Raw genomic sequence first — 7,781 nt, forward strand, 5'->3', positions numbered from 1 at the left:
TACAATTGTGGTCAGAGGTTTACTTCACATCTAGACTGTGAAGGTAGAAAAAGCACTTTCAATTTTACAAAGCCACGAACTTTTCCAAGGAAAGAAGTAATTTAAAATGAAGTATGATGTAGTGCCAGAAAGTGTCTGTCAATGACGCCGGATAAACCCATACAGAATAGTTGGAACCTTAGTTATCATCTGTAAATAGAGGCAACTACTCTACAACCACCTGGCTGTTAAAATGTCCCAGGCCAGTTATAAAATGTAGTTTGGTCAGGCCAGCTTTTCCCTCCCAGCTGATCTGAAACAGGATAGCCTTTAAAATTGTCGCCCTTCTCTACCTTCCTACTTTCCTTTCCCTCATTAAAATCAACCAAAGTTATTTTAAAATGTATGTTAATAATGTGTTCCCAAATAAGCAATGGGTTAAGGACATCTCAGTAATAAGTCTTTGAACACCATCACTTACAGGCTTGACGCACTTGTCCAATTGAAGATAGGTGGGAGATGGATGAAAATGTATACCACATCCAAAATGGCATTTCAAACTATTCTTAGCTACTAAATGAGGGTGCTGAAAGGTCTAACTGAGAAGGCTTCACAAAGGCTGGCCTGAGAAAGAACTTTTCACAAAGCCTAGCTCAAGGAGACTTAAATATCCTTAGCCCTTCATCATTGAAGATTATGGTGACTAATTATCTTCTTCTCTGAATGGGAGAAGAGGGTTATATTCATAAAAGTTTTAAACTGCCTCCCAACGTCCACTCTTCATGGCGGGGAGGGAGGAGAACTTCATGCACTAAACATCCCAGGTTGTTGAAAAGTTCGTTCTAAAACATACACTAGAGATTGAAAATGCTGTTTCTCACCAACTTTCTCTTTCCTTGCTCATTTAATTCTACTTAGTCCCTTTATGCAAATTATTATATTATTATTAGTGGCAATCTACCAGGAACTGCTCACAGTCTATTAAAGACTGTTATTTTCCCTCCCACTTTTCTTTCTCTTCATTTTCACAAACCCATGAAGCCCATCTTACTGTTGAAGCACCAATGTGCAGTGGCCCAGGCTTGGACCCTCAAGACACCCTCAAGATCCCCCAAAGCTATTTACTAACATCTTTGGATCTTCTAAAGCAGATAAGGGCAACTCCCTCCTCACCACCACTATCACTACCACCACAAGCACTACCACCACCACCACACATCTCAAAGAGTAGCCTTGTTTTAGATTACACAGACTTTAAAACTTCAAGAATTCACGGTCCTACCCTCCTGCTCCCGCCTCAGGGAGTGTGAGTCCCCACCCCAAGCCTAAGCACTTAGCAGAAACCTATCTAGTTATCTGAGATAAGCACTGACATGCATGCTGGGCTAAATGTAGATTTCAGCTTCCCTCGGGTCTTTAGCTCCTCAATGTGATTAATTACCTAGAGACCCACAAGAACCCCAGGAGGTAAAGAAGTAAAAGTACCATCTAGTAGTGGTACCCACTAGCATCTCCTCACCGAAGTAGGACGGGAAAGCAGCGCACACTCTAACCGATTTAACTTGCTGCACATCCAAAAAAACTCATGGCGAGCTGCAAAGAAAGTAGAACACACGGGCATTCCCACACGCGCCTAGATCGATTCACTCACGCCGAGGGCACGACCAAGTTCATGCCACCATGGATTCCTGCCCCAGTTCCCCGCGAAAAGTAACCACGCGTCTCCTACCCCTGAAGGCAAAGAAGACAAGGTGACGACTCTCTGCTCGCTCAAGTGGCTTCGGTCCCGGGCCAGCGGCCAGGGATGGGCAGGGGGGAAGCCCCAACTCCCGGCTGCTCCCCTCCTCGCTGCTCCGTCCGGGCTCTCCTTGGTGGCAGCGGACAGGCAGGATACCGGGCCAGAGGGTGGAGCAGCGGATAGCCGGAGGCGAGACTGACTGGAGGTGGTGGTAGTTGAGGGGGAGGCGGAGAGAACTAAGAGAAGAGGAGGCGAAAGAGAGCGGAGATGGAGGAGTAATTCAGGGGGTCTACCAGTTTAGGCAGCCAGAAAGCTCCTCGGAAGGAAGGGGCGTGACTGCCAAGGCAGCTCCTGGGCAAAGGATGGGAGGTAGGGGAGGGGGACGAACGGGTGGCTTTTCTTCTTGCGGTGAGCGGCTAGGACCGCCCCGGAGCAGGGCGGCGGGAGGGGTGGACGAGGGAGGAAGGCGGAGTAGAGGGCGGGGAAAGAAGGGCGGGAGCCTGCCTGGACCCTGGAAGTGAGGAGTGAGGGGAGCGCGGAAGAGAGGCGGGGCCGGGGGGCGTGGAAGTTTCAAACAATTGAACCGCGGGGTCCGGGAGCTCGGGCGAAAGCAGGGGACCCTCGCTCTCGCCTTCCCACTAGAGGGGCACGACTCGGTTGCCGTAGCCGTGAGAGTCTGCGCGGGGACTGGCTGGGAAGAAGGAAAGGGTTTTGCAAAAGACTACAATAATAATCTGCGGCAACAGCGCGGCATAGACGCGTGGGAGAGCCAGTGCAGCTCCCCGCCCCGCTGCGGGAGGAAGAAAAACAAATAATAGAAATGCTGAAAAGCAGCTTCCACCAAAGCCTGCTTAAAATAATGCAGGAAGGAGAAGCGCTCCTTCGTTTTCCTTCCCCTCTTGCTTCCTATTACCAGCAGGCCCCCACCCAGGTCACAGCTCTGCGAGACACCCTCCTTTCTTCCTCCGCTCCCCCGCCCCGGGCGCTTGCCCCCCTCCCATTGGCGGGCCGCAGAAGCTGAGGGGCGAGGGAGGAGGGGTCGCGGGCGGGGCTCTGCGGAGGCTCCGCCCCTGGGCGGGCTGGGAGCGCCGGCCTGGGCGGAGCGGGTCCCTGAAGCGTAAGTCCCGCCCACCATTCTTTTGCAGCTACCGGTTGGCCCAGCCTGGCCTAGTATACGCTTGCGATTGGGCCCTGGAGTCGCCAGTCTGATCCCTTTGTCCCACCCGCCCTCAAAATTAATAAAACTAAACAAGAGGCTATTGTGTAGTTCTATGTTCTACCCCAGCTACTGCTGGGAAGAGAAAGATGAGACGCTTTATTTCTCAGTCTCATAAAAGAGTTCAACAGTGTGTCGGCCGACTCTGGTACGCCTTTATGTTTATGGCACTGTCCAGCTTTCTGCGAATAGGTAACTTTTCTTCCCCCTTAGTTTATTAAATCAGGAGGGGGGAAAGTACATGAAGTGTCATTGTGGTGTTCTGCTGACTGTGAAAAAAGCTGACATTGGTTAAAAACGAGAGGGTTGAGAACAGCATCCTGGGACACGGAAAATCTACCATTTTACATCTAGAAAAACGAAGGCACAAAGAAACAGTGTCAGGGTAGCAAAATAACGTGGAATTTGGAACCAAAGGAAGAATTCATTTGGGGCCCTGGCACTTACTAGCTAATTGTATGACTTCTGTTAAGTGGCTTAACTTCTCAGCCTTAATTTTTCTACCTGTAAGTAAATGCTGTAAGACATGCCCTATTAACTTAAAGGCACTGGTATGAAAATAAAATGTGTGTGAAAACTATAAAGCACTCCACACATGTATGTGTTCCTACTTGTGTGTGAAACATAATGGAGAGTCTTAGATGTGTTAGAGGATCAATATTTTGCTCATCTGTTTTAAGCATTTACATCCAAGGTCGTGTAGGTTTTGTGGCTTTATTTTAAAAAGTCAACTCTTTTCCTACAATTTTGGGGGTGGATATGAAGTTGACTCCCTGCCGTTAGAATAATAAATTACCCCTTTTCTAAGCAGGGTGGGTGAGATTTCTGTTTTAAAGTTCTACAGTTTCATGACAACTTAAAGCTATTGTGGTTCTGGTACTGAAAGAGGAAATCATGCTGTGTATCTCCGAAGTGAACTTAAGAAAACAAATATGAAGGAACATTTACCATGGAAACCACCATTCTCTACAGATCCATATTTCCTAGAAAACATTTCAAGTAGGAAGCAAGCCTAAATGTAAACGCCTTGACAGCGCAAGGCCATTATAATGGCTCATGCCAATGAAAGAGTGACATCCAATTCAAGCCTGCCTAATGGGAGCCATCTGGGGGGCCATGGATCAAGGCATGCAAGAGGAAGTGTGCTTAAAGGAAACACTATCACACAGTAAACAGGGGCTCAGAATCCAACTCTGCAGGAAAAGTAGTGGACTATTGCATGTCATGGAGTGTGCAGCATGCTCTGCTAGGAGCTGTGGAAAGATTCAGAAGCAGGAGTGTGCACAAAATGATTCTCGTTATGATTCTGTTTATGTATGAAGTGAAGTTATTTGGGTGATTTTTCATGGAGAAAGTGAGTTTTTGAATGTTCAAAATATGGAGACACCTGGTTTGTGAAGCAAGGTAAGGTTATTTCAGCCTTGTTATTTGGAGTGGACAGGAGAGCTAGATGGGGGGGGCGGGTATATGCTGCAGGACTACTACCAATCACAGTGGCAAAAGGATATTTGTTAAAATCAATGCTGTCCAAGTGAAAAAAGTTAAACATGCACATGGAAGAATTCAGATAAAACGGTACTGGGCTGGGCACGGTGGCTCACACCTGTAATCCCAGCACTTTGGGAGGCCGAGGCGGGTGGATCACTTGAGGTCAGGTGTTCAAGACCAGCCTGCTCAATATGGTGAAACCCCTTCTCTACTAAAAATACAAAAATTAGCCGCACGTGGTGGCATGCGCCTGTAGTAGCAGCTACTCGGGAGGCTGAGACAGGATAATTACTTGAACCTGGGAGGCGGAGGTTGCAGTGAGCTGAGATCAGCCACTGAGCTCCAGCTACTCGGGAGGCTGAGACAGGATAATTACTTGAACCTGGGAGGCGGAGGTTGCAGTGAGCTGAGATCCGCCACTGCGCTCCAGCCTGGGTGACAGAGCGAGACTCCGTCAAAAAAAAACAAAAAACAAACAAACAAAAAACACCAAACAAAAAGGTACTGAAAGACTACAGTGAAAAGTTCTTCTCCACCACTCTGCTCCCATAGTCCCATTCTCTTTATGACTGTATGTCATCTTCCAAATAGATTATTTGCATATTCAAGCATGAGTGCATATTCCCTTTTTGTTCCTTACAAGTGGGATCATTAATCAAGGCACACCTTGCATTTGTTTACTCAACAATGTATTTGAAATATTTTTCCATCTCAGGATAACTATGTTTACCTTATTTCTTTTATTATAACTCAGTATTCTATTGCATAGCTGTGCCAAAATTCCTTTACTCATCCCCTTATTAAATGGGGATTTGGGAGACAGACACGGTGGTGGCACACACCTATAGTTCCAACTACTAGGGAGGTTGAGGGAGGAGAATCTCTTGAGGCCAGGAGTTCAAGGTCAGCCTGGTCAACATAGCAAGACTCTATCTCTAAAAAAAATGGAAGCAAATTTGGGCTATTTCCCATCTTTTGCTACTACGGAAGATGCTATTTTAAAAAATCCTGGTAACAAAGGCCTGGTGGCTCATTTGTAGTATGCCTGCCCCTAGCCTTGAAGTTGCCTTCAAAACACTTTTCTAACATGTTTTCCTTTCCCCACAGCGACTGGTACTGTGGAGCAATGGAATTGGAGCAATGGAAACCTCTAAAACACTTAATTCGTTTAACATCCGCTCCTCAAACCCTGCTTGGGCATTACTCTTCTCCAAATTTTGATGGAGTAGAGTTAGCAGAACTCTGAACTTAATGGTGAGTCAGGCTGTGTGTGAGTCATTTCTTAACCTGTGGCAAACAGCTTTTTGGTACTTCTGTTTAACCCAGGTCTTCCAAGCCTTCTATCCTGCCATGCAAGACTTCTTTGTTTTCACCCTGAAAACCTTTCAGTTTGTTTAAACCGAGTTTGGATTTAAAGCTGTGCATTGCCTGCGCTACTTAAAAGAGAGGGGGAGGGGGAGGCCAACATCAACAAACATCGATTGAGCCGCTATTATAGACAAGACTGAAAAAACAAAGAGGCATGAGACTTAGCTCCTGCCTTCAAGGATATAAACATAAAAAGACAACTAACAAGCATGTGCTAAGTGCCAAATGAATGGTATTGACAGTAAAAGCTGTGGAAGTCAAGAGCAGAGAGTGAAAACTAGTTCCAGAGAGTTAGTTTATACAGCAAACTGTGCCACACGCAATTAACTAATCCCCACAGCATCCCTGTGTCTTCATATCCTGACTATAAAGTATAGAAAGCCCTCTGGGGGAGACCAGGAGAATTAACCACTAGCTGTAAAACACCTGTGTAAAGACACTGGGTTGCCTAGATACTACACATTAAAAACCTCCATATAACGATATGGAAAAAAGGAGGATCATTTTAAGCTCAGAAGTCAAGATTCCACATCCCAAACTACCTGTCCTGTTTGGCCTTTATTTTTTTTTCTTAAAATACACCTTTATTGCACAATAAAAATATCTGTGCTGTACAAAATAAAGTCCATTAAAAAAATCAAATGTCTACCTTGAAAACATTACACAAAATGAAATAAGCCAGATACAAAAGGACAAATACTGTATGATTCCACTTACATGAGGGATCTAGAATGGATAAATTCATAGAGATAGAAAGTAGAGTAGTGGTGATCAGGGGCTGGAGGAAGAGGGAGTGGGAAGTTAGTGTTTAATAGTACAATTTCTGTTTGGGATGATGAAAAGGTTTGGAACTAGATAATGGTGATAGTTGTATAATATTTTGAATGTACTTAAAGCCACTGAATTGTACACTTAAAAATTGTTAAAATGGTAAATTTTGTTATGTATCTCTTACCACACACACACACACACACACACGCACACGCACACACACAAAAGGTAATAACCCTTAGGCTTAGTGTCAGGAGACAATGCCAGTGATAGGGGTTGCAAGAAGGCAGAACCCATGTGAAAGGGGCAGCCTGATCACCACTACAGGGAAATGCAGGCCAATGTGACCACAGCTTCTGATTTTTCAAGAGAAACCAGAAGTCAAATGTTTTTAATATAAAATCTCCAGTGTTTCATGTTGCCAACTAATAAATGTCTTAATTAAAAAATCTTCCCTTTGTGTGCAATATTTTTGTCCAACGTACAGGAAAAGTAGGAAGGAGTGTATAGCTTATGGTCTATTCCCAATCCCTGGCCAGATTCTTCTTGAAGGAAAGATGATAAAACCGTAGTGCTTTGCATTGAATGGCATTCTCCCCCACTTACCAAGTGAACCAGGAATATGGAATGTGCACATCTTCCTCTAGTTGCCTAGTGAACAACTAAATGATTTAAATGCGTTTATGAACAAAAGCAGAGGCAAGCACGTATACTAGAAAAAATAAATCTTAAAGATTTATGTCTCTATACATAACTGTCCCCCTTAATTCCTCCAGACAAACGTTGAGAAGCAGCCTTCTCCAGGACACCTCCAAAAGTCAGCCTCCTATTTATTCATAAAGAGACGCTAGCCCTGTACATGCAGAAGCCAGCTGATCAGAAAATAGCAGGTTTATCTGAACAGGAAAGGAACAAAGGGACACATATGCAATACACGACTTCAGTTAAATGCTCTTCCTTCTGGATTCCCTCCCTCCCCCCTTCCACCCTTCCCAACCCCCCCCCCCCCACACACACACACAGCATGCACACACAGTCCAGACACAGGAAGTTTGAAGCCCGATCCATGTGTGGAAAACAGCAATGTGGGAATTCAGGAAACAACACCAGAACTGTGCTCCAAGGCCAAGACCTGCTCCAGCATTTGGGAGCCAAGTTACTCCTGGGGTATTTGTGGGCCCCAGCATTTTGGAAGTAAATCGGCTGTAGAAAAATAAAGCT

At 45.4% G+C, this 7,781-nt stretch overlaps 1 protein-coding gene across 4 annotated transcripts in view; it reads right to left on the bottom strand.

Annotated features, from left to right (window-relative positions):
* Window positions 1-2,736, bottom strand: part of AMOT (angiomotin) — a 66,609-nt gene extending 63,873 nt beyond the window's left edge. The window contains exon 1 of one of the 4 annotated variants that reach the window (XM_008975561.4): window positions 1,709-2,736. The gene's annotated coding sequence lies outside the window, so the exon portion shown is untranslated. Of the gene's footprint in view, window positions 1-1,484 lie in introns of all 4 variants that reach the window. The other 3 variants (XM_063601755.1, XM_034950343.4, XM_034950344.3) reach the window with 3 other exon arrangements.
* Window positions 2,737-7,781: the final 5,045 nt, after the last annotated feature.

The sequence above is a fragment of the Pan paniscus genome, chromosome X (genome assembly GCF_029289425.2).
Source record: "Pan paniscus chromosome X, NHGRI_mPanPan1-v2.0_pri, whole genome shotgun sequence".
In the NCBI taxonomy this organism is placed as follows: Eukaryota; Metazoa; Chordata; class Mammalia; order Primates; family Hominidae; genus Pan; species Pan paniscus.